Source organism: Anomaloglossus baeobatrachus, chromosome 9 (genome assembly GCF_048569485.1).
Source record: "Anomaloglossus baeobatrachus isolate aAnoBae1 chromosome 9, aAnoBae1.hap1, whole genome shotgun sequence".
In the NCBI taxonomy this organism is placed as follows: domain Eukaryota; kingdom Metazoa; phylum Chordata; class Amphibia; order Anura; family Aromobatidae; genus Anomaloglossus; species Anomaloglossus baeobatrachus.
The window spans coordinates 122,264,044-122,291,545 of record NC_134361.1 but is presented as its reverse complement, the minus strand read 5'-3'; the positions used below and the strand labels follow the sequence as shown (position 1 = coordinate 122,291,545).

Sequence of the window (27,502 nt, the reverse complement as noted above, 5' to 3'; positions counted from 1 at the left end):
TATCAACAGTACATAGTATATAGAGAAAAGAAATATGCTCAAACAAAAGGGATCATCTTAAAAATATGAATTTTATTATGTAAATATAAATAGGAGCCAAAAAACACTATTATAAACACTTAAAAAGCCAAATGGCTTAATACGCCTATCAGAAGTGCTCATAATAGAGTACTGATTACACAATATACTGATTACCAAAGATATGTCACATAACAGGGAAAACACAATGTCTGGTGGTGACAATGCACCAACACCCCTGGGTATAATAAATGGATAGGCTGTAGACAAAACCATATAAACCTATAAAAATACAGCCAATACACAAATAGTAATAATAGAATTCAGGTTTTATTAATGAATAAAATATTAAAAGTGCAAAAGCACAAGAACAGCACGACAGAGGACAAAAATTAGGGACAAAGGTACATATAAGCATAAATATGAATTACTCCACAGTATATATAGAGGACAGAATTTTTTATATATATATATATATATATATATATATATATATATATATATATATATATATATATATATATATATATATATAAAGCCCAAGAAAAAAATATAAATATATGCCAAGTGGCAGGGCATAGCACTATTTGTACAAAATGGATAAGAATATATTATAGAAAAAAGTGTACAAAAGGTATAAGTGTAGAAAAAATATGAAAAAATAAAAAAATATGGGGGATTATTGCACAATGAATAAAGTGCAAAGCTAGTGCAAAAAATGTGAAAAAATATACTTATCAGTAGAATATATGACTAGTGATTCCAAGTGGAGTTTCCATAATAGTTGTTTGCACAAGTGCATCTTAAAAATATGAATTTTATTATGTAAATAGGAGCCAAAAAAACTATTATAAACACTTAAAAAGCCAAATGGCTATAATACGCCTATCAGAAGTGCTCATAATAGAGTACTGATTACACAATATACTGTATATCCACGTCTACATGGGGCCCCTGAATGAAATGATTCACAGAAAAAAATTATATTGGAGTAACCAAAAAGGGGAATTTACAATCACAAAATCTAACAAAATATATGTAAAGGGTAGAGTACTTGGAGGGCTAACATATAACCTCAAACCCTAGTTAAAATGTACATTTTTATTGATATTCATTAAAAATCCAAAATTTACCACAAAAAACACAAAAATAACAAACTGGATCAGAGAAACTTTGTAATTACTTAATTTTTTAGAGCAACAAGGAAATAGAGGTGAGGGAGAGGTGCTGGTTGACCCTAGATGGAGAGGATATATGAAAGAAAAAAAAAACAGTCCAGCTTCTGGAATAATATAAATTCTTTTGCAAGCTTTATTTTAAAGGACGTAAGAATTATAATTACAAGGGACAAAATAGGCAGGCCATGTGCGACTACGTGTTTCGAATGTTGCCTGCGCTCTTTGTCAAGCACAAAGAACGCAGGCAGCTTTCGAAACGCGTAGCCGCACATTGGCTCCCTATTTTGTCCCTTGTAATTATAATTTTTACGTATAAAATGCTTGCGCAAGATTTTATATTATTCCGGAGGCTGGATTGTTTTTTTTTCTTTCATTGGATCCCTGCACTGCTAGAGTGTTATCATTGGATGCCGGACCTTACCACAGCTGAGCTGGATCATCTTTTTTCCTTCAGAGAGGATATATCCCTACCGGCCAACGGAGGGAATGACACCATAAGTTACCGGGCGCCCCCGTTCTACGTCCACTTTCCCTCTCCCTGGCCCTGATATAAAAGTTGAGAGAGGAGGTCCCTGATAGGGGAGGTCCCTCCCCTATCAACTCTTATATCAGGGTCAGGGAGAGGGAACGTCGACGTGGAATGGGGGCGCTTGGTAATTTATGGTGTCATACCCTCCGTTGGCAGGTAGGGATATATCCTCTCCATCTAGGGTCAACCAGCACCCCTCCCTCCCCTCTATTTCCTTGTTTCTCTAAAATATTGAGTAATTACAAGGTTTATCTGATCCAGTTTGATATTTTTGTGTTTATGTGGTAAATTTGGGATTTTTAATGAATATCAATAAAAATGTATATTTCAACTAGGGTTTGAATTTACAATCACAGAAGAGAAATACTCCTAAAATGTCAAAATTTTATTGATACAAAAAATTTTTGTATCAATAAAATTTTGACATTTTAGGAGTATTTTTCTTCTGTGATTGTAAGTGCCCCTGAATGAAATTCAATTTTAATAAGGTGATATACATGAGTTACAACACTAAGTACTAGTGATGAGCGAGTGTGCTCACCACTCCTCGTTACTCAAAATGCCTCAAGCATCTGAGTTTGAAAATGTTTGAGTTTCCTATTGACTTACATTATACTCTGTACTCGAGTCATGTAGTTAAAACTCGATGCTCCATCAAGTAATGTGAAGTGGCGAGCACACTAGCTCGTCACTACTAAGTACTCATAGAATAGTTTTGTTGAGAATGGATAATTATTAATTCAGCCTAAAGCAATCATACATTCGACTAAACTACTGCTCGCACCACCATTGGTCAGAGATGAGAAATATAAAATAAAGAACCATACAATAAGGTATGTGACAATGTATTTGATAACAAGGCGGTGATAAAGGCAGTATTTAAGCAGTAAGAAACGTTTACCTCTGCAATAAAAAGAAATAGTGTAAGCCATAAATTGCCAATGCAAACCTGTAAGATAATCAGAGATAATAGTAATGAAGAGGTACCCATGTTGAATGTGATAGATGGATGGTGGGAAAATTCCCAAGCGTATCACCATCAAAGTATGTGGCTTTCTCAAGGGCAAAATACACAGTGTGTGGCTCACAAAGCCTTTTATACATATATATATATATATATATATATATATATATATATATATATATATATATATATACATACATACATACACAGTACAGACCAAATGTTTGGACACCTTCTCATCTTTACAACAACTGGGTAAAATAGCTGCTAGGAAACAACTGCTAAGGACAGGCAACAAGAAAAAGAGGCTTGTTTGGGCTAAAAAACACAAGGAATGGACATTAGACCAGTGGAAATCTGTGCTTTGGTCTGATGAGTCAAAATTTGAGATCTTTGGATCCAACCACCGTGTCTTTGTAGAAAAGGTGAACGCATGGACTCTACATGGCTGGTTCCCACCGTGAAGCATGGAGGAGGAGGTATGATGGAGTAGGGGTGCTTTGTTGGTGACACTGTTGGGGATTTATTCAAAATTGAAGGCATACAGAACCAGCATGCCTACCACAGCATCATGCAGCGGCATGCTATTCCATCCGGTTTGCGTTTAGTTGGACCATCATTTATTTTTCAACAGGACAATGACCCCAAACACACCTCAAGGCTGTGTAAGGGCTATTTGACTAAGAAGGAGAGTGATGGGGTGCTACGCCAGATGACATGGTCTCCACAGTCACCAGACCTGAACCCAATCGAGATGGTTTGGGGTGAGCTGGACCGCAGAGTGAAGGCAAAAGGGCCAACAAGTGCTAAGCATCTCTGGGAACTACTTCAAGACTGTTGGAAAACCATTTCCGGTAACTACCTCTTGAAGCTCATCAAGAGAATGCCAAGAATGCAAAGTAGTAATCAAAGCAAAAGGTGGCTACTTTGAAGAACCTAGAATATAAGACATATTTTCAGTTGTTTCACACTTTAAGTATTTCATTCCACATGTTTTAATTCATAGTTGTGACTCCTTCAATGTGAATCTAAAATTTTCAGAGTCCTGAAAATAAAGAAAACTCTTTGAATGAGAAGGGGTGTCCAAACTTTTGGTCTGTACTGTGTATATATATATATATATATATATATATATATATATATATATATATATGATACAAATAAGATGCTAGTTACCAGCTGGTGTTGGACTAACCAAGAATGTCTCCAGACCTAAACCCTACTGGAAGGTGAAAGAGCGAAAGGTTTCTAATAGGGATGAGCGAATGTATTCGCCACTATTCAATATCTGGAGGATAATGGGGTAGTCGAGGTATTCAGTATCCGATGGCTAATATGGTATTCGCTCCAATACTTTCATTTTCATTTCTGGACTTCCTGGAGGCTTTTTCCAGCCAATGAACACATCTGACATCGCTTACCCTCACAGTAACGCTGCAGCCATCTTTGTGTTGGTGATACTGTGCTTGGCCGCACATTGCCATAGGGGCTATATAATGCTGCCGCCATTTTGTGTGCACGCATTCATTCCGGAGCTGCCGGTGTAGCTAGACTGTACTGTGTGCGGTACAAGATTTTTCCAGCCAACTAATACTAGTCCTTCTAAGGGCTGAAACTATTTAGCATTAGCTGCTAGCGACTGTGTAAATCATAGAAACAAGTATAGGGACAGTGCAGTGTGTTCTATGAGATAGTGTTCCTGCTGCAGAATCCAAAATAGTCCTTATAAGGGCGGAAGACTGTGTGTCCACTGTGTGCTAGCAGCTGTGTAAATCATAGAACAAGGTATAGGGACAGTGTTATTGAATTGTTTAGTCAGGTGACAGCCGTTCCTGTTTTAAAGCTGCAAAAAAAAAAAATTCTTTTATTAGTGGTGCATACGGTCTGTTACTGGAGTGTGTGATATAGGGACAACTTATTTACAGGCAGGGGCAGATTTAAAGCTGTCCTGACATCTGCTACTAATAATCAACAATCTCAGCACTGCTACATCCCTTGTGTCTGTTATACTAGCAATAGGTATTACAACTTGCAAAAAAGGTCCCAAAATAGTAAAAACAACGTGTTCAGGTGTAGTGTAGTGCCTGTCAGCCACCATCTCAATTCACAGTCTGAGTGTTACCCAATTTTTATTAATACTAGGTGTCAGCGGCACTACTTCTGCCTCAAGGCCAGTACCTTCCTATCAGCAACCTACAGTACCTTCCTATCAGCAACCTATCATACTTTGGGGGGGGGCTTCATATCTTACAGAACCTAGATAGTGGCTTGCTGCAACTAACACACAGTCTCCCAATTTTATTAATACTTCGTGTCAGGGTCACTACTTGTGCCTCAAGGCCAGTACCTTCCTAGCAACAACCCTGCATAGTTTTGGGGGATTCATATCTTACAGAACCTACATAGTGGCTTGCTGCAACTAACACACAGTCTAAGGGTCAGTTTGCACACTACGACATCGCAAGCCGATGCTTGCGATGCCAAGCGTGATAGTCCCCGCCCCCGTCGCAGCTGCGATATCATGGTGATAACTGGCGTAGCAAACATTATCGCTACGCCAGCTTCACATGCACTCACCTGCCCTGCGACGTTCCTCTGGCCGGCGACCCGCCTCCTTATTAAGGGGGTGGGTCGTGCAGCGTCATAGCAACGTCACACGGCAGGCAGCCAATAGAAGCGGAGGGGCGGAGATGAGCGGGACGTAAACATCCCGCCCACCTCCTTCCTTCCGCATAGCTGGCGTGAGCCCCAGGACGCAGGTAGGAGATGTTCCTCGCTCCTGCGGCTTCATACACAGCGATGTGTGCTGCCGCTGGAACGAGGAACAACATCGTAACATCGGTCATTTCCAAATGATGGAAATGACAGACGCTACACCGATGATACGATTACAAAGATTTTGTGCTCGTAAATCGTATCAAAAAGGCTTTACACACTACGATATCGCCTGCGACGCCGGATATGCGTCACTTTCAATTTGACCCCACCGACATCGCACCTGCGATGTCGTAGTGTGCAAAGTGCCCCTTAGTGTTACCCAATTTTTATTAATACTTGGTGTCAGTGGCACTACTTGTGCCTCAAGGCCAGTACCTTCCTAGCAACAAACTAGCATACTTTGGAGGGCATCATATCTTACAGAACCTACATAGTGGCTTGCTCTTATTAAAACATAGTCTCAATGTTACCCAATTTTTATTAATACTTGGTGTCAGTGGCACTACTTGTGCCTCAAGGCCAGTAGCTTCCTAGCAACGAACTAGCATACTTTGGAGGGTATCATATCTTACAGAACCTACATAGTGGCTTGCTCTTATTAAAACACAGTCTCAATGTTACCCAATTTTTATTAATACTTGGTGTCAGGGTCACTACTTGTGCCACAAGGCCAGTACCTTCCTAGTAACAACATAGCATACTTTGGGGGGTTTCATATCTTACAGAACCTAGTTCGTGGCTTGCTGCACCTAACACACAGTCTAAGGCCCCCTTCACACGTCCGTGAAAAACACGCACGTGTGTTACGGGCCGTTTTTCGGGTCCGTGTCCTGTTTTTGTGTCCGTTTTTATGGTCCGTGTGGCACCTGTGTGAATTCCGTATGCTAGCCGTGTTTGTGTGCAGAACGTCCGTGTGTGCGTGTGGAATTAACGTGTATGTGTACGTGGAATGTCCGTGTGGAATGTCCGTGTGGAATGTCCGTGTGTGTGATGCACAATGTCGTTTATAAATGTCGGCTGACAGCAGACAGAGTTGCGCGATGAGAATGAACTCGGGTGAACTTCACCAGACTTCATCCTCATACCGCGGCTCTGTCTGTGTCGAGTACTGATTAGCGGTCACCTGTGAAGGATTCACTGGTGACCGCTAATCCCCCGAGTGACTGAAGTGTCCCCCCCTCTCTCATACTCACTGTTCCTCGATCCCCGGCGCCGCGCTGCACGGCATTCACACTGCTGCGGCGGCTTTTACTATTTTGAAAAAGCCGGCCGCTCATTAAACAATCTCCTATTCCCTGCTTTCCCCGCCCACCGGCGCCTATGATTGGTTGCAGTGAGACACGCCCCCACACTGAGTCACAGGTGTCACACTGCACCCAATCACAGCAGCCGGTGGGCGTGTCTATACTGTGCAGTAAAATAAATAAATAAATAATTAAAAAAAAACGGCGTGCGGTCCCCCCCAATTTTAATGCCAGCCAGATACAGCCATACGGCTGAAGGCTGGTATTCTCTGGATGGGGAGCTCCACGTTATGGGGAGCCCCCCACCCTAACAATATCAGTCAGCAGCCGCCCAGAATTGCCGCATACATTATATGCGACAGTTCTGGGGCTGTACCCGGCTCTTCCCGATTTACCCTGTTGCGTTGGCAAATCGGGGTAATAAGGAGTTATTGGCAGCCCATAGCTGCCAATAAGTCCTAGATTAATCATGTCAGGCGTCTATGAGACACCTTCCATGATTAATCTGTAAGTGACAGTAAAAAAACACACACACCAGAAAAAATCCTTTATTAGAAATAAAAAACACACACAAATTCCCTCATTACCAATTTATTAACCCCGACAAACCCTCCATGTCCGGCGTACTCCACGGACCTCCAGCGTCGCATCCAGCGCTGCTGCATGGAGGTGACAGGAGCAGCAGAATACACCGCCGCTCCGGTCACCTCCACGCAGCTAATGAGGTGAGTAGCGCGATCAGCTGCTGTCAGTCAGGTAACTCGCGGCCACCGCTGGATCTAGCACATCATAGATTAACATTGGTGCACATTTGGCCGTGTCTCCGGTATATACGGAAACGGACCAAACACGCACGTGTTTCACGGACGTGTGAAGGGGGCCTAAAGGGTACTTTACATGCTGCAATCTCGCTAGCGAGATCTAAAGCGATCGTACCCACCCCTGTCAGTTGTGCGAAACGGGCAAATCGCTGCCCGTGGCGCACAACCTCGTTAGTCCCCGTCACACGGACTTATCTCTCCCTGCGAAGTCACTCTGGCCAGTGAACCACATCCTTTCTAAGGGGGCAGTTCATGCGGCGTCACACGACAGGCGTCCATTAGAAGCGGAGGGGCGGAGATGAGCAGGATGTAACATCCCGCCCACTTCCTTCCTTCCGCATTGCCGGCGGGATGCAGGTAAGGAGATGTTCGTCGCTCCTGCGGTGTCACACACAGCGATGTGTGGTGCCGCAGGAACGAGGAACAACATCGCTAATAAGCAGACAACGATCTTTGGTTTCAGGACGACCTCTCCGCGGCAAACGATTTTGACCTCTTTTGCGATCGTTTAAGGTCGCTCGTAGGTATCACACACTGCGATCTCCTTAATGAAGCCGGATGTGTGTCACAAACACCGTGACCCTGACGATAATTCACTAATGATATCGCAGCGTGTAAAGCCCCCTTTAGTGTTACCCAATTTTTATTAATACTAGTGTCACAGGCACTACTTGTGCCTCAAGGGCAGTACCTTCCTATCAGCCGCCTAGTGTAATTTTGGGGGCTTCATATTTTACAGAACCTACCTAGTGGCTTGCTCTTACTAAAACACAGTCTGAGTGCCAAAAAACAAAACTAAAATAAAAGTGTTGTCAAACCCTGTTTTCTTTTGGGGCTGAAAGACATTCACAACTTCTTTGTCGACTCCTCCAAGTTGTAGTTTGTCCAATAAAGGTACCTTTTGGTTTTTAGACTTACAGAAACAGCTATCATGAGAAATTATTAACAGAAGTTTAACAACCCAGCATAAGTGTTGTCCCATTGCCTGTAGAAAAAATCATGTTAAAGTATTCACCTTCAATAATCAAACAAAAAAAAATGTGAAAAAGAGGTGGTAAGGGCCGTGGACGAGGTGGTAGTGACAGTGGTGGTCGCCCAAGCAGTGTGATCGAGCCGAAGAAAAAGGTTGCTGCATTATCTACCTCTGCCTTCCTATCCCAATTTTCTTGTCCACGTGGGAAAGCACTCTTGCACCCTGAACAGTGCAAACAGGTAACGAGTTGGCTAGCAGAAAATTACTCCAGTTACTTGTCGAGTAGCAAATCCCAAGGGTCGACACAGACAGACTTGAGTAGCCCACAGGGTGGCCCATCGAATCCTCAGCCTGGTCCTCCTTCCTCACAACATCAGTATTCTAAGGAAACATATGACACCAAAGCAGGTTACTCTGAGGAGCTGTTTACGGGACCCTTTGACCTTTCTTGCCTCTCACCGCACAACACCACTAATGCAGGTGAGGCCGTGGTGTGCAGTGATGCACAGATCTTTGAGCACCCAAGGCCAGAAGAAAGCCATGTTGTTTGCCGTGACATGCTGGACAATCAGGTGGAAGTGTTGGAGGATGATGAGACACAGTTGCCCTCAGTCAGCCTGAAACATTCATTCCTGAAGATATTGACCTTCAAGAATTTAAAAACAACCTGGTTGATGATGAGGTGACTGATCCAACATGGACGGGTGGCATGGATTGCGAGAGCAGCAGTGCAGAGGAGCATATGCCCATGGTCTGCAAAAAGGCTGTAAGACATAGGGTTTCGACCACTGCCAGAGGTCAATCAACTGTGCACATGACACCACCACCTCAGCCATCTCAGAGTCCAAGGATCCGTGTACCACCTCAGAGTCCAAGGGTCCGTCGTGCGATTGTGTGGGAGTTTTTTTCCCAAGAGTCCTTCGGACCAAACGGTTGCCATTTGTCAAATCTGTCAGACCAAGCTTAGCAGAGGCAAAAAAAATCCAGCTTGGGCATCTCCAGCATGAGAAACCATATGTTAGCCAAGCTTACCACTAGGTGGTTGACAGCTCTAGGTGAAAAACACGATTTCCAGACTCAAAACTCTGCCACTTCCCCTGGGCTGCCTGCTTCCCAATCTGGTGTGCAAGAAGGTGGCGCTGATGCCTCCTTCTCCCAACCTGATGTTGGCCAAACTCAATCATCAACGACATCAGCTTCGGTGTCGAAGCGTTCTGTTCAGTTGTCCATACCACAGACCTTTGAAAAGAAGCGAAAATACCCCGTTACGCACCCAAGGGCAGAAACTATAACTGCACGATTGATAGCCCTTGAGATGTTGCCGTTTCGGCTTGTGGGAACAGAGGCTTTCCACAACCTTTTGGCGGTGTTAGAAAATGAGTTTATTAAACTTCTTGGCATGTTATGCCCTGTTGCTTATCCTACCAATTTTTTTTAAATAAGCTGTTGGGAGTAACTTCTGATGCTATGTTACCTGGTCTTTGAAACATTTCCCCCTGGGGAAACTGAATTTTTTGAAATCCTCGGTGTTAGCTAGTGGAATAAAGCCTGAGTTCCAGAGTGAAACAACTGCTACATCAACGGTGCTGTATGCTTCACAAACTGCGGTCTAGGCAGCAGGCGATGATGCCTCCTCCTCCCAACCTGCTTATGGTCAGATGCAATCATCATCAACGACATCAGCTTCAATGTCCCAGTGTGGCATTTGTGGCGCCCCAGGACCTGGTCGCCACAACAGCATTGCCCTTCCAAAAGGGTTAATGCTGAGCCTGGAGGTAATTGGGAGGTCCATTGGCCAGCAAGTTTAACATCCAACGCAGTTCTCCCTCCGGCCAGCAGGGGGAGCTCTGAACCTGGAATTCCAGGGAGCCTTCCTCAAGTCTGACCAGAGGGAGGAAGTAGTAGTCAGTCTGTAGAGAGAGGTGCTAGTGAGCAGACGCAGAGTGAGCTGTCCTGTGGATCTGGGGCCTAGAGCTAGAGTAGTTTGGCCCAGGGAAGCAGGAGCAGCAGAGAGGCACAGAAGAGACTCGGACATCGGAGTCTGTGGCCACCAGGGCTTAAAATACCCTTGGTAGCCGAATCCGAAGGGCAGGAGAGCTGCAAGCACCTGGCCCATATACATCCCGAACACACAGCTGCAGCATCAGGGCCCGGTGTGGACTCCAGCAGAGAAGCACCAGAGAGGGCCTGCGCAGCCTGCTGCAGAGGGAAAGGGACGTACCATCGGTCCCAGCAGCAAAGAGGGCCATTGCTGGATTCAGAGAAGCAGGGTCCTATCATAACAAAGAAAAGCACAGGAGTAGGCCTCATACTCAGCTGGTCAGAAAGATCACCCCAAGTACTTCCAGGCCGACCGGATCCCCATCACCACCTGTAACGGTCTCCCAGGACTGGACTGTTCCCAAAGTAAAAGAGGAAAAGGTAAAGAGACTGTTGTTTGTGCCTGGTTCTTTCATTGCCTGTCGGCCCTGCACCGTGTTAGCCACACAACACCATAGACTTTCACGAGCACTAACAGTGTCCCCGGGGCTCCGCTCCACCTGTGGGGAGCAGTACCACCATTGCTGCTATATCATCACCCCGGAGGCCTCACACAGCAGCGGCGGCTTAATAGCCGCATACCACAGGTGGCGTCACGAACACAAACTTTATTCATCAAGTCACATATTCTACTGACACCCACCAGGGCCACGGAGCCGGGCCCAGCCACCACTGACTACCACCGGACTAGTCCGGCCCGGCACCGGGTGTCCCATAGCCCTGGGGTGGGCGAGTCACATTCGTTTATCCATAAAACATACATTTCTGAATCATTTGAATAGAATTTGAATAGAGGGCCACTGGAGTCGATGCTGTTGGTTGAGGAGGAGGCGGAGGAGGGCAAGGCCAACACCCAAATAGCCACATTGGCAATAGCACTGTAAAGTGTTATGGAGTACATATTCCAACTTTCACACTAATGATATAGGGGGCGCAGAAAACTACAAATGACTGCCATCCCTCTCCAATGCATGTTACAGGGCCCACCTGAGAGCCCTAAGAAGTCTGAGATTTGAGGACAGAGAGTGGCCCTTCTTACATTTGAGTAGAGGGCCACTGGAGCCGGTAGTGCTGGTGGAGGAGGAGGATGGCAAGGTCAACATCCCAACGGGCACATTGTAGCTGACCTTTTAAAGTGCTGTCAACTATGTCCCAAAAAAGGAGGTGTGAGACAGACACCAATATAATGTAGAAGTTACAGCACTTTCTAATAGAAAAAGAAGGAAAAATGTAAAAAACTATAAAGTTGTGAACATATGCTAAAGTGGTTTTTTTGGGGAGGTCGGGGCTTGATTTGACGTTTTATTACAGTGATTAGGCACTAGAAACTGTTTCTTAGCAATCTCCCTTCTTTTACTTTGGTTTGAGAGCTGTTCTGGAGACTACGTAAACGTCGCGTGCTGCTCTGACCATGTTATTCAAAGACACCAGAAATACAGTCAGGCACCTTCTACAGGCTGTGCCCATACTGTTTCAGCTTTTTCCCATCCATTTCAGCCTTTCCCTCAGCCACCGCAGGTCACCGACAGGTCCGACATAAAATTATTCTGGTTTCCAATAGATTTACATTGGGGGTCGAATATTCGCGAATACTCGAATAGCGGCGAGGTATTCGTCGGATATCCATCGAAGCAAATAATAGGGTATTCGATCAGCCCTAGTTTCTAACATAAACCAGCTCCGTGATGTAGTCATGGAAGAGTATATATATAAGTGAATATCATCCCCCGATGGGCAAAAATGAAGCAGTTGTCAGATGTCCGCTATAATGGACATTCTGCTACATCAGTTATGACTGGTGCTGCCACTGTCTATGACAGTTTAACTCCTTAGATGCTGCTGTCAATAGTGACTAAAGGCCGCTTTACACGACATAGAGGTCGCTAGCGATGTCGCTAGCGATCGCACCCGCCCCGTTGTTCGTGCGTCACGGGCAAATTGCTACCCATGGCGAACAATATCGTTAGTACGCGTCACACTTCCTAACGACGTCGCGGTGGCCGCCAAACAAACTCTATTTTAAGGGGGAGGTTCGTGCGGCATCACAGCGACGTCACACAGCGGGCCACCAATAGAAGCGGAGGGGCGGAGGGCAGCCGCATTAACGTCACTCCCACCTCGTTGCCGGAGGATGCAGGAACACTGTTGTTAGTTGTTCCCGGGGTGTCACAAGTATGGGATGTATGCTGCCTCAGGAACGACGAATAACCTGCATCCCAAACGAGCAACGATATTTGTGAAATGAACGACGTGTCAACAATCAACGATTTCTGCAGTTTTTGGGATCGTTAGCGGTCGCTCGTAGGTGTCACATGCAACGACGTCGCTGACGACGCCTGATGTGCGTCACGAAATCCGTGACCCCAGCAACATCTCGTTAGCGATGTCATTGCGTGTAACCGAGCCTTAAGGCATCCAGATGGTTAACAGAGTGTGGTGGCTCCTCTTTAGCACTATTGGCATTGAGAGACCATGATTGTGGGCTCCTGATGGTTGCCATGGCAATTCATGACCAAATAATGGAATAAGAGCCTGTCAGCTATATTTACCAGTTCAGAAGTTACCAACTTTTAGGTGGTAACAATAACTAACATTTTTCTTTCCTGTCACGCCACGTTTTAATTAATTCCTGAAAAGTAGCTGAATGGTTAATAAATAGGGATGATCGAATACCAAAATATCTGCTTCGATGAATATCCAACGAATAGGTCGCTGCTATTCGCGTATTCATGAATATTCGACGCCCAATTTAAGTCTATGTGAAACCCGAATAATTTCACGTTGGACCTAACAGTGAGCTGTGGTGACTGAGGAAAAGGCGGAAATGGATGGGAAAAGGGAGAAACAGTATAGGCATAGCCTGTAGAAGGTGCGTGACTGCATTTCTGGTGTCCTGGAATAACGGGCTCAGATCAGCACGCGACTTTTACGTAGTCACCAGAACAGCTCTCATACCAAATTGCTTTTTTGACAAACAGAGCAGAGGTCTTTCGGTCTCTCTCTCTGTCGGACTCTCCCTCTCCCCCACTCTCATACTCACCGATCAGTGACTGATCACCGGCACAACGTTGCACGGCTGTCACACTGCTCTGGCGGCTTCTCCAGGTTTTGAAAATACCGGCCACTCATTATTTCATCTCGTATTCCTTGCTTCCCCCACCCACCGGCGCATATGATTGGTTGCATTCAGACGCGCCCCCACGCTGAGTGACAGCTGTTTTACTGAAACCAATCACAGCCGCTGGTGGGCGGGTCTATGTAGTGCAGTAAAATAAATAAATAATTTAAAAAAAAAAAAAAAAAACGGCGTGCGGTCCCCCCGAATTTTGTTACCAGCAAAAGTAAATCCACACGGCTGAAGACTGGTATTCTCAGCCCCACGTTATGGGGAGTCCCCAGCCTAAAAATATCAGCCAACAGCTGCTCGGAATTGACGCATCCATTAGATGCGACAGTCCCGGGACTTTACCCAGCTCATCCAGAATTGCCCTGGTGCAGTGGCAATCGGAGTAATAAGGAGTTAATGGTCGCCCATAGCTGCCACTAAGTCCTAGGTTAATCATGACAGGCATCTATGAGACACCTCCAATGATTAACCTGTAAATGAAAATAAATAAACACATACACCTGAAAAAAATCCTTTATTTGGAATAAAAGACAAAAAAAATACACCCTTTTTCACCACTTTATTAAAATCCCCAAATACCCCTCCAGGTCCGGCGTAATCTATACGAGGTCGACGCATCCAACTCTGCTACATGAAGCTGACAGGAGCGGCCAAAGACCACGGCTGCTCTCTGTGAGCTCCACGCAGCAACTGAAGTGAGCCACGCGATCAGCGGTGACGTCACTCAGGTTACCCACGGCCACCGCTCTCAGGTTGAGGACTCCAGCTGGCCGCGGGTAACCTGAGTGACAGCACCGCTGATCGCGTGGCTCACTTCAGTCACTCAGAGGATTAGCAGTCATCAGTGAGTCCTTCACCTGTGATCGCAAATCAGGCCGCAGCACATAGACAGGCGTGCAATGACAATGAAGTCAGGTGAAGTTCATCCGAGTTCATTCTGATCACGCGGCTCTGTCTCGCAGCCAGCCATATTCTATGGGGATGTAGCAGACCTGAGTGGGACCGCACTGTCAAAAATGCATCCAAAATGCATTCAAAATGCATCCAAAATGCTGCACTTTAAAACTAAATAGATCTCTAAAACAATAAGTTTTGTAAATCTCCTTGAAAAAATTAAAAATTACTGCTACATTTTTAAAGCTTCTAACATCCTAACAAAATAAAAGAACATTTTGCAGATGGCACTGATGTAAAGGCGACATGAGGGAAATGTTGTTTATTAACTACATTGTGTGCTGTGACTATCTGAATTAAAGGAAAAAAGCATTCAAAGTTTGAAAATGCTACGTTTTAGACATTTTTGTCAAATTTCTGACAATTTTATAAATAAGCCTCCTTTCACATTGCGTTTTTCTCTACGTCCACAGGTCCCGTAAAAGGATCCGTCCGAACCGCCCCTCCCCCACTCTGCAAAGCGTGTTCCAGACGCATGCGCCCGGCAGGGCCATTCACTGTAATGGAGTGCACTGTGTTAGCGTGTGCTCTGTTTTGTGCCATTTTTGCACATATACGTTTTCTGCAGACGGACACCCGAACGTACGTCCACTAAGTCCGGGTGTCCGTCTGCAGAAAATGTATATGTGCAAAAAATGGTACAAAACAGAGTACACGCTAAGCTCCATTACAGTGAATGGCCCTGCCGGGCACATGCTTCTGGAACACGCTTTGCAGAGTGGGGGAGGGGCGGTTCGGACGGATCCTCCGACGGGACCTGTGGATGTAGAGACAAACACAATGTGAAAGGAGCTTAAAACATATTGACCTAAATTTACTATTATCATAAAATATGAGTCACAAGAAAACAAACAATCTGAAAATCAATGGAATATGTTGAAACATTGTAAAATTATTGCCACATAAAGTGACATTTAAGATTTGACAAATTTGGCCTAGTACCTAAGGAGTTAAATGAGTGCACAGGACATCTGACATGGCATTGATGTATCATCACAAAAACCAGCAAACAAGAGTACTTTTTAAAGAGGTGCCCTGTTGCTTGTTACTGCTGTCCTCCTTATGGTTCTATATTAAACTTTGGGACAAGTGATCTCTATTTTCTGATAAGTTTGATGGTAAGTAGTGATGGGCGGACCTGGACTGTAAAAGTCCAGATCTGCGTGGTTTCAAAGGTGCCCGGGTGCTGGACCCGGGATTCAAGATATTGATCCAGATCCGGCACTCAGTATATTAAAAAAAATAAAGGAAAAATAAATAAAATAAGAATGAAGCAAGCGTTTCATACTTACTGAGGCTCCGTCGCGGCTGTATGCTGCTTCTGCGACCTTTCCTTCACTTCTTGGGCTGCTCATCATTGCTCATCCATATGCACTGCTTTCCCCACCCACCGGCTGTCCTGGCCTCTGTGATTGGTTGCAGTCAGACGTGCCCCCAGCCTGTGTGTGAAAGTGTCTGACTGCAACCAATCACAATAGTTCAATACAGCACAATCATAAAAGGCAAAAGAATTTTTTAAGATAATTATGTTTTTTTATTTTCCAAAAAATAACATGTGATTTATAAATTGCAACCAATCACAGGGGCCAGGACTGCCGGTAGGTGGGGAAAGCAGTGCAACTGTCTGTGGGACAGCATCGTGGTATCAAAATAAATAAATAAAACAATTGGCGTAGGGTCCCCCGATATTATGATACCAGCACATATAAAGCATATTGCTACAGGGTGCAGCCCCCAGCCATGCGCTTAACTTAGCTGTGTATCAAAACAAAAAGATCCGCATGAAGCACAACTGTCAGTGCACAACTGTCATCAAGCCCAGAATTAATCTCTATCACTAACCCTGTAAGTAAAAAGAAAAACACAAACACAGAGAAAAATCCTTTATTTGAAATAAAATACAGCATCTTCTTTATTAATCTCAAAAAGACCCTTGGATGTTCCGTCGTAATCCAGACGACGTCCCACGACAGTACTGGCTCTGCTACATCTGAGCCTGGAGAGGCCCGAAAACATGTCTGATCTCTCCATGCTAAATAATTAAAAAAAACGCATGCGGTTCCTCTTATTTTGCTACACAGCCGAAATAAGCAAGTGGCTGGGGGCTGCAGCATGTAGCTGTGGGCTTTATGTGTGCTGGGTATAATAATATGGGGTAACCCTACGCCAAATGTTTTATTCATTTATTTTTATACTACGATACTGACCTGGAGACAGTTACACTGCTTTGCTCGCACCTCGGACGTCCTGACACCTGTGATTGGTTGCAGTCAGCTGACATGCTGACACTCATAGTGGAGGCGAGTCTGACTGAAACCAATCACAGGCGCCGGTGGGTGAGGAAAGCAGTGCATAAGGATGAGCAGTAATTAGCGGTCCAGGAAGTGAATGCGAGGCTTGGGAGCAGCGTACAGCTGTGACGGAGCCTCTGTAAGTACAGTGTGTGCCACCCCCACGTCAGCAGTCGGGCTACTCGGATCCGGATCTGCAATGTGGCTCGAGGGATTCTCCAGACCCGGGGGTCGCGCGGGCACTTCAAATAAAAGGGGACGTATATATACGAGGATTGCTGTAAGCACTTTGTGACGCCATCCACAGTATGTGGCGAGATGTAGCACCACCGCTGCTGTTGGGGAGCACCCGGGGGCGATGGGATAGCAGCTGGATATTAACCCCTCCATGGGTAGGGATGGATGCCCCGGGACCCAGTGTCTCTGTGCTGAGGATGGTGGTTGCAGGGGCCGGCGCACCCGGTCAGACCGGGGGATGCTGGTGTACTCACAGTCAAATGAATCACACAAGTCCAACGGTAAACCAAGGTGCAAGTGGCCGTCCGCCACGGCCGGGTGTGTTCTGATCCCTCACCCGGGGTGATGGTCTGTGTCACTTTCCTCTGCACTATTTTAGTTCTGTTTTGGACCTCTCGGTATGGAACATGGGAGTCCGCTCCCAGAACTATGGGTGGGAGCCTTGCCCGCAGACGCTGACCCATGGGATCTCAAGGGGCCCTGGCAGATGCCCTATTCCCTGCGGTGGGCTGCTGGTCTGCTCTTTTAGGACTTTGGGTGGGAAAGGACCTGTAATCCTGTCCTCAACTGGTAAATTAACAAAGCCGGTGGTTCCAGTCTCTGCTTCAGGGTCCACGTACCTCCTCTGTGCACGCTTTCCAGGTCGGTTCTCTGGTGTCGGTACCGGCAGGCTCCTACCCTGTCCCGGTCCACCTCGGATCTCCAGCAGTCGTCTTCCCGTCTCCTGACAGACACGGACCACCGTCTGCCACCTAGCCAGTATGCCGGGGCTCCAACCCCAATGCCTTTTCTCTCTCAGACTCCATCGTTCTCAACTCCAATCTACCAACTCTGCTAGAAACCAGAAACTCCTCTTTTCCTGCCCTGGGTTCTCTAGACCCCTAGGTGAGAATAATTTTTTATGTTTTTGGGTGAAGTTTACATCCAATTGCGCAGCTGCACAATGGGTGAGAGATTTTCTCAGTCCCTTGCAAACATTTTTCTTACTTGGTGGGAGGAGAAATACATTTTTTTGGTTAAATATCCATTCATTGCAAACATCGCCATCTTCTTAAGATATATTGATGATTTCATCATAATTTGGGATAGAGATGATGGAGATATTGATGGATTTATTTTCTATATTAGAAGCAACCCGTTTAATCTCAAGTTCACCTTTGATTATGATGAAAAAAACCATCTCTTTCTTAGATGTCTTTTTTTCTTCTAATTTACTCACTCATAAAATTGATTGCAATATCTTCAGAAAATCCTCTGCTGGCAATTCACTCCTGCACGCCAAAAGCTGCCACCCAAAACACGTCATTAATAATTTTCCTATGGGTGAATTTATTAGAGCTAAACGTTGCACAATGGAGGGTGCTTTTGGTGTGCAATGTGAGATTGAGAACAGATTTATGAATAGGGGCTATTCCAGTTCAGTTTTACAAACCGTTTTTTAAAACTAATGAAAAAAGCAGAGATCAATACTTGTCAAACAAACTTAAATTGGTTCCCATAATTAACAACTCTGTGGTTTTCTCTACCAAATTTAGTAGGGATTATTTTTCTGTGATCAACATAGTTAAAAAAATGTTTTGCCAATTTTAACCACAGATAGGATTCTAAAAGATATTTTGAAGGATGGGTTTAAGTTTGTTTCAAAAAGAAACCACACCATAGATTCAATAATCTCTCCTAGTGATCACTCTAACAAAGGTTCCTTTAAAAAAAATAACAAGAAAACCTAGCTTGCTACGGTGGGTTCATTTAGGTGCGGTCATAAATTGTGCGGTCTGTGCAAACACATGCATAATATAAAAAAAAAAATTTCTAGCGTTTCCAAAAAGGAGTTTAATATAAAGATCTTTTATTAACTGTGGATCTAGTGGAGTAATTTATTTAATTACTTGTACTTCATGCAATTTACAGTATGTTGGGAGCATAGGCCGAACTTTAAGACGCAGAATCTCTGAACACCTTTATGACATTAATAACACTAACAGCAAAAGCCCATCAGCTGCTTCCCGGCATTTCATCAATGTGCAGAAAGGTAACACTGACTCTTTCAGAGTCAATGACATTGAACAAATTAGCTTACCTAAAGGGCGCTTTACACGCTACAATAAATCTTACGTTGTGTCGGCGGGGTCACGTCATAAGTGACGCACATCCGCCATTGTAAGTATGATTGTAGCGTGTAAAACCTCTGTGCAATTGCGATTGAACGAAAATCCGTTCATCGCATGCACGTCGTTCATTTCTCAAAAATTGAAGGTGCGGTTGTGCAATGTTCCCAAGGCAGCACACATCGCAGTGTGTGACACCCCGGGAACATTGAACAATAGCTTAACTCCGTCCGCTGCTCTCGCTGACAATGCGGAACAAAAGTGGTGGGTGGGATGTTTATGTCCCGCTCATCTCCGCCCCTCTGCTTCTATTGGCCAGCTGCCGTGTGACTTCGATGTGACGCCGAACGTCCCCCCCACTCCAGGAAGTGGACGTTCACCGCCCACATCGAGGTCGTATGGACGGGTAAGTACGTGTGACGGGGGTTAATCGTTTGTGTGGCACATTCAACAAATTGAACGTGCCGAACATACGATGAGGGCGGTAACGATCGCATACGATATCGTATGCAGAATTGTAACGTGTAAAGCAGGCTTAAGAGGGGAGGTAACCGTACATTACATAATATATATATATACACCGTATTTTTCGGACTATAAGACGCACCTGACCATAAGACGCACCCTGGTTTTAGAGGAGGAAAATAGGAAAATAAAATTTTAACCAAAAAATATGGTCATGACACACTGTTATGGGGCGAGGATCTGCTGCTGACACTGTTATGGGGGTAATGTCCCCAAATTCTCTACTAAGGTACCCCATTCTGGTAAGGATCCTCCTGCCTTGTATATGATCCTGCTCATATACCCCCATCCTGCTCATAATATACCCCCCATCCATCCTGCTCATAATATACCCCCATCCATCCTGCTAATGATATAACCCCATCCATCCTGCTCATGATATAACCCCATCCATCCTGCTCATGATATACCCCCATCCATCCTGCTCATGATATACCCCCATCCATCCTGCTCATGATATACCCCCATCCATCCTGCTCATGATATACCCCCATCCATCCTGCTCATGATATACCCCCATCCATCCTGCTCATGATATACCCCCATCCTGGTATATGGCCTGTGGCACAGAAAAAAAAATAAACGTTTATACTCACCTTTCCTCACTCCCTGAAGCACCGATCTCTGTCTCAGCTGCAGCGCCGCTGTGTGGAGCCGTCACCGTGTGTGGAGCCGTCACCGTTGTCTGCAGCATCGCGAATCGATGTCTTCCTGTCTGTGCCGGTCAGCTGAGTTGGTGGACACTAGCGGCGCGCACAGCGATGACGTCATCGCTGTGCGCGCCGCTAGTGTCCAGATCAGCTGACCGGCACAGACAGGAAGACATCGCGCGATGCTGCAGGGGGGCGGCTCCACACGCGGTGACGAGTGAGTACACTGATTCACTGCTCCCCGCGCTGATAATGATGCATGGGGGGCAGTGAATACAGCCGCACATGATCACTCCAGGCTGTAGTTGCCAGGGGTGATCACGTCCGGCTGTTAATTATGCCGCCCATCACGTCACCCACCTGTCAGCGCTGATTTCGCTGAGAGATGATGGGCGGGAGGATGGGCGTGCATATGTAATGAGCGGGCCCTAGTGGTCATGGCAGGCGCTGCTGCAGCCTGTTCGTGCCCCCGATGGCCCGCTCCACCGCAGCACCCACATTCCCGGCCGCAGCCCTATAGTCAGACCATAAGACGCACCCCCCACTATCCCCCAACATTTGGGGGGGAAAAGTGCGTCCTATGGTCCGAAAAATACGGTATATATATTTACATATGAAAGAAACAAAATGGATTTTTGATCAAAATACTAGAATACCATCAGGATTGAATTTGAGAAATGAATTGAACAACATTTATTGATGTTTCTTTTTTGTATTTTCTTGTTGAAGCTGTATATTCATTATTGATATGATTCTTATCATGCAAATGTCATGTCCAGGTGTCCAGGTGATACGCTTTGTTCTCATGTCATTTCCGGTCGAATGTCTTTTTATACTCTCCATGTATTCATTGTATTAGATTACTAAGGATGTTATGCGTCCGAAACACGTCTTCCTTTCATGATCATGCTTGTTTGATGGACTTTTTACTATCATGTTTTTAACATGAATTAAATAAAAGCGAAGTTTTTACTATTTGGACCTGGATGCTGGATTTTTTCTCCTTACCCTCTATTAATTTAATGCTGCATCATGCCTTCAATTATTTCAAGAATTCCTTAAAACAACTTTGTAAGGGACAAAAGACAATTCTAGGTAGCTATTATCGATATTACAGATTTCCATAATATAATGTACTAGCGGTATTACCCAACGTTGCCCGGGATAGTAACTAACTATTCTTAACTATAACAAAATATAATGCGTTAGATTATTGAGGTGTAATACAGCTTTTACGACAATCAATTACTTTTTGTACAGGGTATTATTGTCTGTAATTGACAGTGTATACAACCCCACACAATTAGTATACAGGTAAGGTCATGTGACTTACATCAGCCTCTACAACAGCGTTGGCTAATTGTCACGACCGAAATCATATTAACTCACATGTAAGCTATCCTATACTAACAAACAATGTACTTTGTTACCTATAGCAACCAATCAGAGCCCCTTGACATCTAATAAAATAGAAGCAGAGCTGTGATTGGTTGCCATAGCTGACCTGATAAACATCCAGGCTAACTGTCAAAACAAGGAAATATATTACCTCCTACATCCAAACAGTTTGTGTGTCTCTTTTTGTGTGTGTGTGTGTTTTATGTGTGTGTGTGTGTGTGTGTGTGTGTGTGTGTATGTGTGTGTATGTGTGTGTGTGTCTGTGTGTCTTGCTGTGTGTGTGTGTGTGTATTTCGATGTGTCTCTTTCTGTCTGTGTTTCTCTTTCTGTGTTTCTCTTTCTGTGTGTGTCTCTATGTGTGTGCGTCTCTCTCTGTGTGTCTCTTTGTGTGTGTCTTTTTCTGTGTTTGTCTCTGTGTGTGTTTGTGTGTCTCTTTATGTGTGTGTCTCTGTGTGTGTGGGTCTCTCTGTGTGTCTCTTTTTCTGTCCATAATAGTAATCTTTAACAACAGATCCATTCCCAGCTCCATTGACTTTAAAGGGGTGGATCACCCATATTCATTATTGGCCACAATGATATTATGTTGAGAACAAGGTTTCTCTCAAATACCTTGTGTTGCCAATAGTACCTGTGAGCAGCGCTATTGCGGACCACTTTTCCTTATTGCCTGACCCCAGGCTCTGTGACCTCAGGGATACAGTGATGTCACGTTAACATCCTGCTTACCTGACATCACTGCAGCCGACCCCAGTCTCCTTGAGTGACTGGGCTGTGTGCGGAGTTTCCCCCGGTCATCACAGCCCAGCGTCACTACACAGCACTGCTCACTCCTCCTTTGCTGCAGAGCACACAAGCTGGAGACACACTGGGCTGTGATGAGCGGTGAAACTCCGCCTAAAGCCCAGTCAGTCACAGAGACTGGGGCCGGCCGCGGTGATGTCATGTGAGCAGGAAATTGATGTGACATCACGGGATCTCTAAACTCAGGGAGCCCAGGGGTCAGGCGATGGGTAAGAGCGGACTGCAATAGCGCCACACACAGGCACTATTGGCAACACAAGGTATTTGAGAGAAACCTTGTTTCTCAACATAATATCGTTGTGGCCAACAATAAATATGGGTGAACCACTTCTTTAATATAAGCAGGTTTTTTGGTGAATAACAAAGTGTGGGGTTAAAATTTGCCCTCAAAACATAGTCTATGATGTTCCCTGATTCAAATGGGGTGCCTGTGCAAAAGTTTGGGTTTGTAAATGCAATGGTGTGGATTCCTTTAGCGGACATATATACACACACACATACACACACACACACACATACACTCAACTTTATATATTACATTTATTTGTAGGTTTCGTGAAGCTGCTCGGGAACAGCTCCCTTTTGCACGACATCCAAAACAGAAGCTCTCGCGTTATCAATGTTACATAAATATTAATGTTTCTTATTCTAAAACTAAACTTCAGCTGAAAGTATCCTGACTATAAGTGAACTGTTCTCTCTAAATTACTATTCACTTCCCTAAAGCTTAAGTGCTGCTGTCGAGTATCGCTGAACACTGAAGATCTGATACATATCTACCAGAAGTCTATTCTTGACATTTCAATGTCTTTATTTGAAGAAATGACTCTGAATTGTAATAGGTGTCATTGTGTGTCAGGGGCATCTCAACACCGGAGTGTAATACGAATGCATAGGATGCTCCTTTTTACCCTACAAACCATTCCTCACATAACAAACTGCAGTCCCTTAAAGAAGGAAAAAAAGGCCTTAGCAGGGTATTGCTCAATTAGAGCGGATTCCCCTATTTACATCAATAAGTTTCCACACGCTGAGGAGATGCTGTGACCAAAAAAGTTAATTATTCTGTTTTGATTTTTTTTCTTAACATTATTTACATATGGGTTAAATGATTTTGCACTTTCATTGATTGGACTTTTACAGATGCAGCAGTAACAATTATAATTACTTGTTACATTTTTTTTATTTTTTACTTTTAACTATGGAAAATAGGATGATTTGAATTTTTGTGTTTTTTTATTTTAATATTTTTAAAGATTTTTCTTACATTACACTAGATTTTTAGGTCCCAATACTTTAAGACTTGCTTATTCTACATACTGCAGAACTTCAGTATTGCAGTAAAAAGGACAAATTACGGTCTTAAATGAAGACAATAAGGCTTGGGATTGACTGCAGCATTAAAGAAGCAAAAGTTAAGTAGCCCCGGTCATTGCGATTAAAGGCAGATTCATTCTGACACCTCCGAAGTCCAAACCACACATCCTGACCAGTATCATGATGGATACATATTTTATGAAGCCTGAAGGGTTTAAATAGATTATCCCACAATTACTACTTCTTTTCACAAGTACAGTACTTCAATAACTTAAGAAACAGATCCATGTCTATTCAGTTTTTTCAGCCGCACAAAAAAAATGTGCAGTCATTGTTTGACAATGATTTAACAATGTGAATGGATCAGATTTAAAGTTCATCGTTTTTGTTCAGTTTGAAACTGATCACGTTTTTTTTTAATTATATTTTACTAGATTGTAGATTTACTAGATTTTAAAGGGATGATGATTGGACAAGTGGACTCAGCCTAACTATCCACTGGATAGGTGATAAGATGTCAATTGCTGGGTGTCCACTGCCCACCACCAATCACCAATTATTTTTTTTAATTAACAAAATGCAAAGTGAATAAACAATAGAGAAATACAAAACAAACAATATTTGTCTTCAAAGCAGCATCAATTCTTCTAGGTACACTTGTCACTTGTACTAAGTGTCTGAAGGAACTCATCAAGGAGGTCTTCCAAACATATCAATTAACCACAGATCTTCTGTGTACGAGGCTTGTGCAAATCCTTCCATGTCTTCATGTAATCCAAGAGAAAGTTGATGGTGATGAGATCAGGGGCCGGATCATCAATTCCAGGACTCTTTGTTCTTGTTTAGGCTGAAGATACCATATTTTTCGGACTATAAGACGCATTTTTTTTCCCCTAAATGTTGGGGGAAAGTGGGGGGTGCGTCTTATAGTCTGAATGTAGGGCATGGCTGCGGTGAATGAGGGTGCTGCCGCGAAGTGGGTCATCGGTGGCACGAGCAGGCTGTAGCAGCGCCTACCGTGACCACGTGGGCCCGATCATTTCATATGCACGCCCATCATCCCACCCATCGTCTGTCAGCGCTGAAGCCGGCGCTGAGAGGTGGGCAGGATGATGGGCGGGGGATGCGCACATACTAAACAGCCAGCCCGCGTGATCACCCCTGGCAACTACAGCCTGGAGTGATCATATGCGGTTTTATTCACTGCCCCCCACATGTCATCATCAGCGTGGGTTGCAGTGAATCAGTATACTCTCCAGCCACGATCCCTGCAGCAACGCTATGTCCTCCTGTCTGCCGGCTGCGGCTGTGTGGGGAGACTTGCAGTACGCACACTGATGACGTCATCACAGTGCGCACGTGTCCACACAAAGCTGCGGCCGGCAGACAGGAGGACATTGCGAAGCTGCAGGGATCGTGGCCGTCTCCAAACAGGTCAGCGGTGCTGTTGCTGGCACAGACAGGAGGACGAGCGATGCTGCGTGGAGTGAGGAAAGGCGAGTATAAACGTTTATCTTTGTGTGCCACAGGATGTGGCCATATACCAGGATGGGGTATATAGCAGGGTGCGGCCATATGCCAGGATGGGGGTATATAGCAGGATGCAGCCATATGCCAGGATGAGGTATATAGCAGGATGCGGCCATATACCTGGATGGGGTATATAGCAGCACTGTACGACCAGCTTTACCCTCACCTACTGTATACTCACCCATCCCTCGTAGACTGTGAGCCCTTGTGGGCTCGTATTATTATTATTATTATTATTAATAATTAATAAGAATGGGAGCACATACCAGGATGAGGGACATATATATACAAGGATGGGGATAATATACAAGGCAGGAAGATCATTACCAGGATGGGGTACCTTAGTAGAGAATTTGGGGACATTACCCCCATAACAGTGTTAGCAGCAGATCCTCGCCCCATAAGTGTGTCATGACCACATTTTTTGCTTACAATTTTATTTTCCTATTTTCCTCCTCTAAAACCAGGGTCCAGTGTGTCTTATAGTCCGAAAAATATGGTAATTTTTAATGACATTGGCTGTATGTTTAGGGTCATTGTCCTGTTGCCAAATAAAGAGGGAGGAGACCAGAAACATCCCTGATGGTATTGCATGATGGCTTTAAATCTGCCTGTATTTCTCAGCAGAATTCTTTAAAGAAACAAATATGGGATTTTGCTGCACGACTGTGGAAAAATCCAGACAAGATAAGATGGTGATTTTTATTGTCTGACATGTTTATAAGAGCAATTTCTCCTTCTTCAGGACAAAAATCACATATAACTAGAGATTAGCGAGGTTCGAGGTTCGCCAATTTCATGTTCGAGTGATTTTGGGGGTGCTCGAGATCGAACTCGAAAGCGAGCTTTTTGCTAAAAGCTCGACAGCTCAAGTTACGTTCGATAACGGTTCGATCAGCAAAAAGCCTAGCTAGTTACTAGCTGGCTTTTCACTGTAATAGTGTGAGTCACTCTGATTCACACTATTATCAAATTTCAGCGTATAGTGTGCAGGGGGGGCGCGTTTAGATCTGTGCTGCTGGGAGAATGGCGATCGCCTTTTTTGTTTTTTTCCTAAGCACGCGTGCAGTGGTGTGGGCCAGCATGTCAGCCAATCACAGACACACACACAGCTAAGTGGACTTTTTGCCAGACAAGCAAGGGCATGTGTCATAGGCTGTTAATGTCACATGTCCTTGCCTTATAAAATACGGCCATTTCCCCTGTCGCCGCCATTATCTCCTTTGTACGTGTGGGTGACAGTCACCGCTCACGCAGCTCCTGTCGCTGCTCCTGCTGTGTACGCTACACACACAGCGCTGTACAGATTAGGGACAGAAGTTTATTTCACCCCTTTTCAGGGCCGATTTCCTGGGGCTCAGAGCCATAGCTGACAGGCAGGTCTGTGGAAATGCTGTATACAGCTTTAGATAGCGTCAGTGTACCTAAGCTCAGGGAATTCCTTGCTGCATTTCATCATTAGGAGGGATAGAAAGTGAGGCTTCCTTTCCTGTCCACTGACCCACAGAACCCTGCCACTGTACCCACCTGCCCACATTTTCCACGCTATTTTTATAGCAAACAGTGCTGAAACTTAGTGGCATCCAAAAAGTGGCTGCTATACTCCATTGTTGTCCCACTGGTGCCAAGCAATTTCCAGCACCTCTGCATTCTACCCTCCTGCCCATGTTTGCTAAGCTATTTTAATAGCAAACAGTGCTGAAACTTAGTTGCATCCACAAAGTGTCTGCTATACTAATTTAGTGTCTCAGTTGTGCCAAGCAAGTCCCACCACCTCTGCATTCTACCCTCATGCACATTTTGCTACACTATTTTTATAGCAAACAGTACTGAAAATTAGTGGCATCCACAAAGCGTCTGCTATACTAATTTAGTGTCCCACTTGTGCCAAGCAAGTCCCACCACCTCTGCATTCTACCCTCATGCACATTTTGCTACGCTATTTTTATAGCAAACTCAGGGAATTCCCTGCTGCATTTCATCATTAGGAGGGATAGAAAGTGGGGCTTTCTTTACTGTCCTGGTACCCACAGAACACGGCCACTGTACCCACCTGCCCACTTTTGCCACGCTATTTAA

At 44.6% G+C, this 27,502-nt stretch overlaps 1 protein-coding gene across 1 annotated transcript in view; it reads right to left on the bottom strand.

Annotated features, from left to right (window-relative positions):
- Positions 1-27,502, bottom strand: part of AR (androgen receptor) — a 1,201,765-nt gene that overhangs the window by 235,185 nt on the left and 939,078 nt on the right. The window lies entirely within an intron of this gene.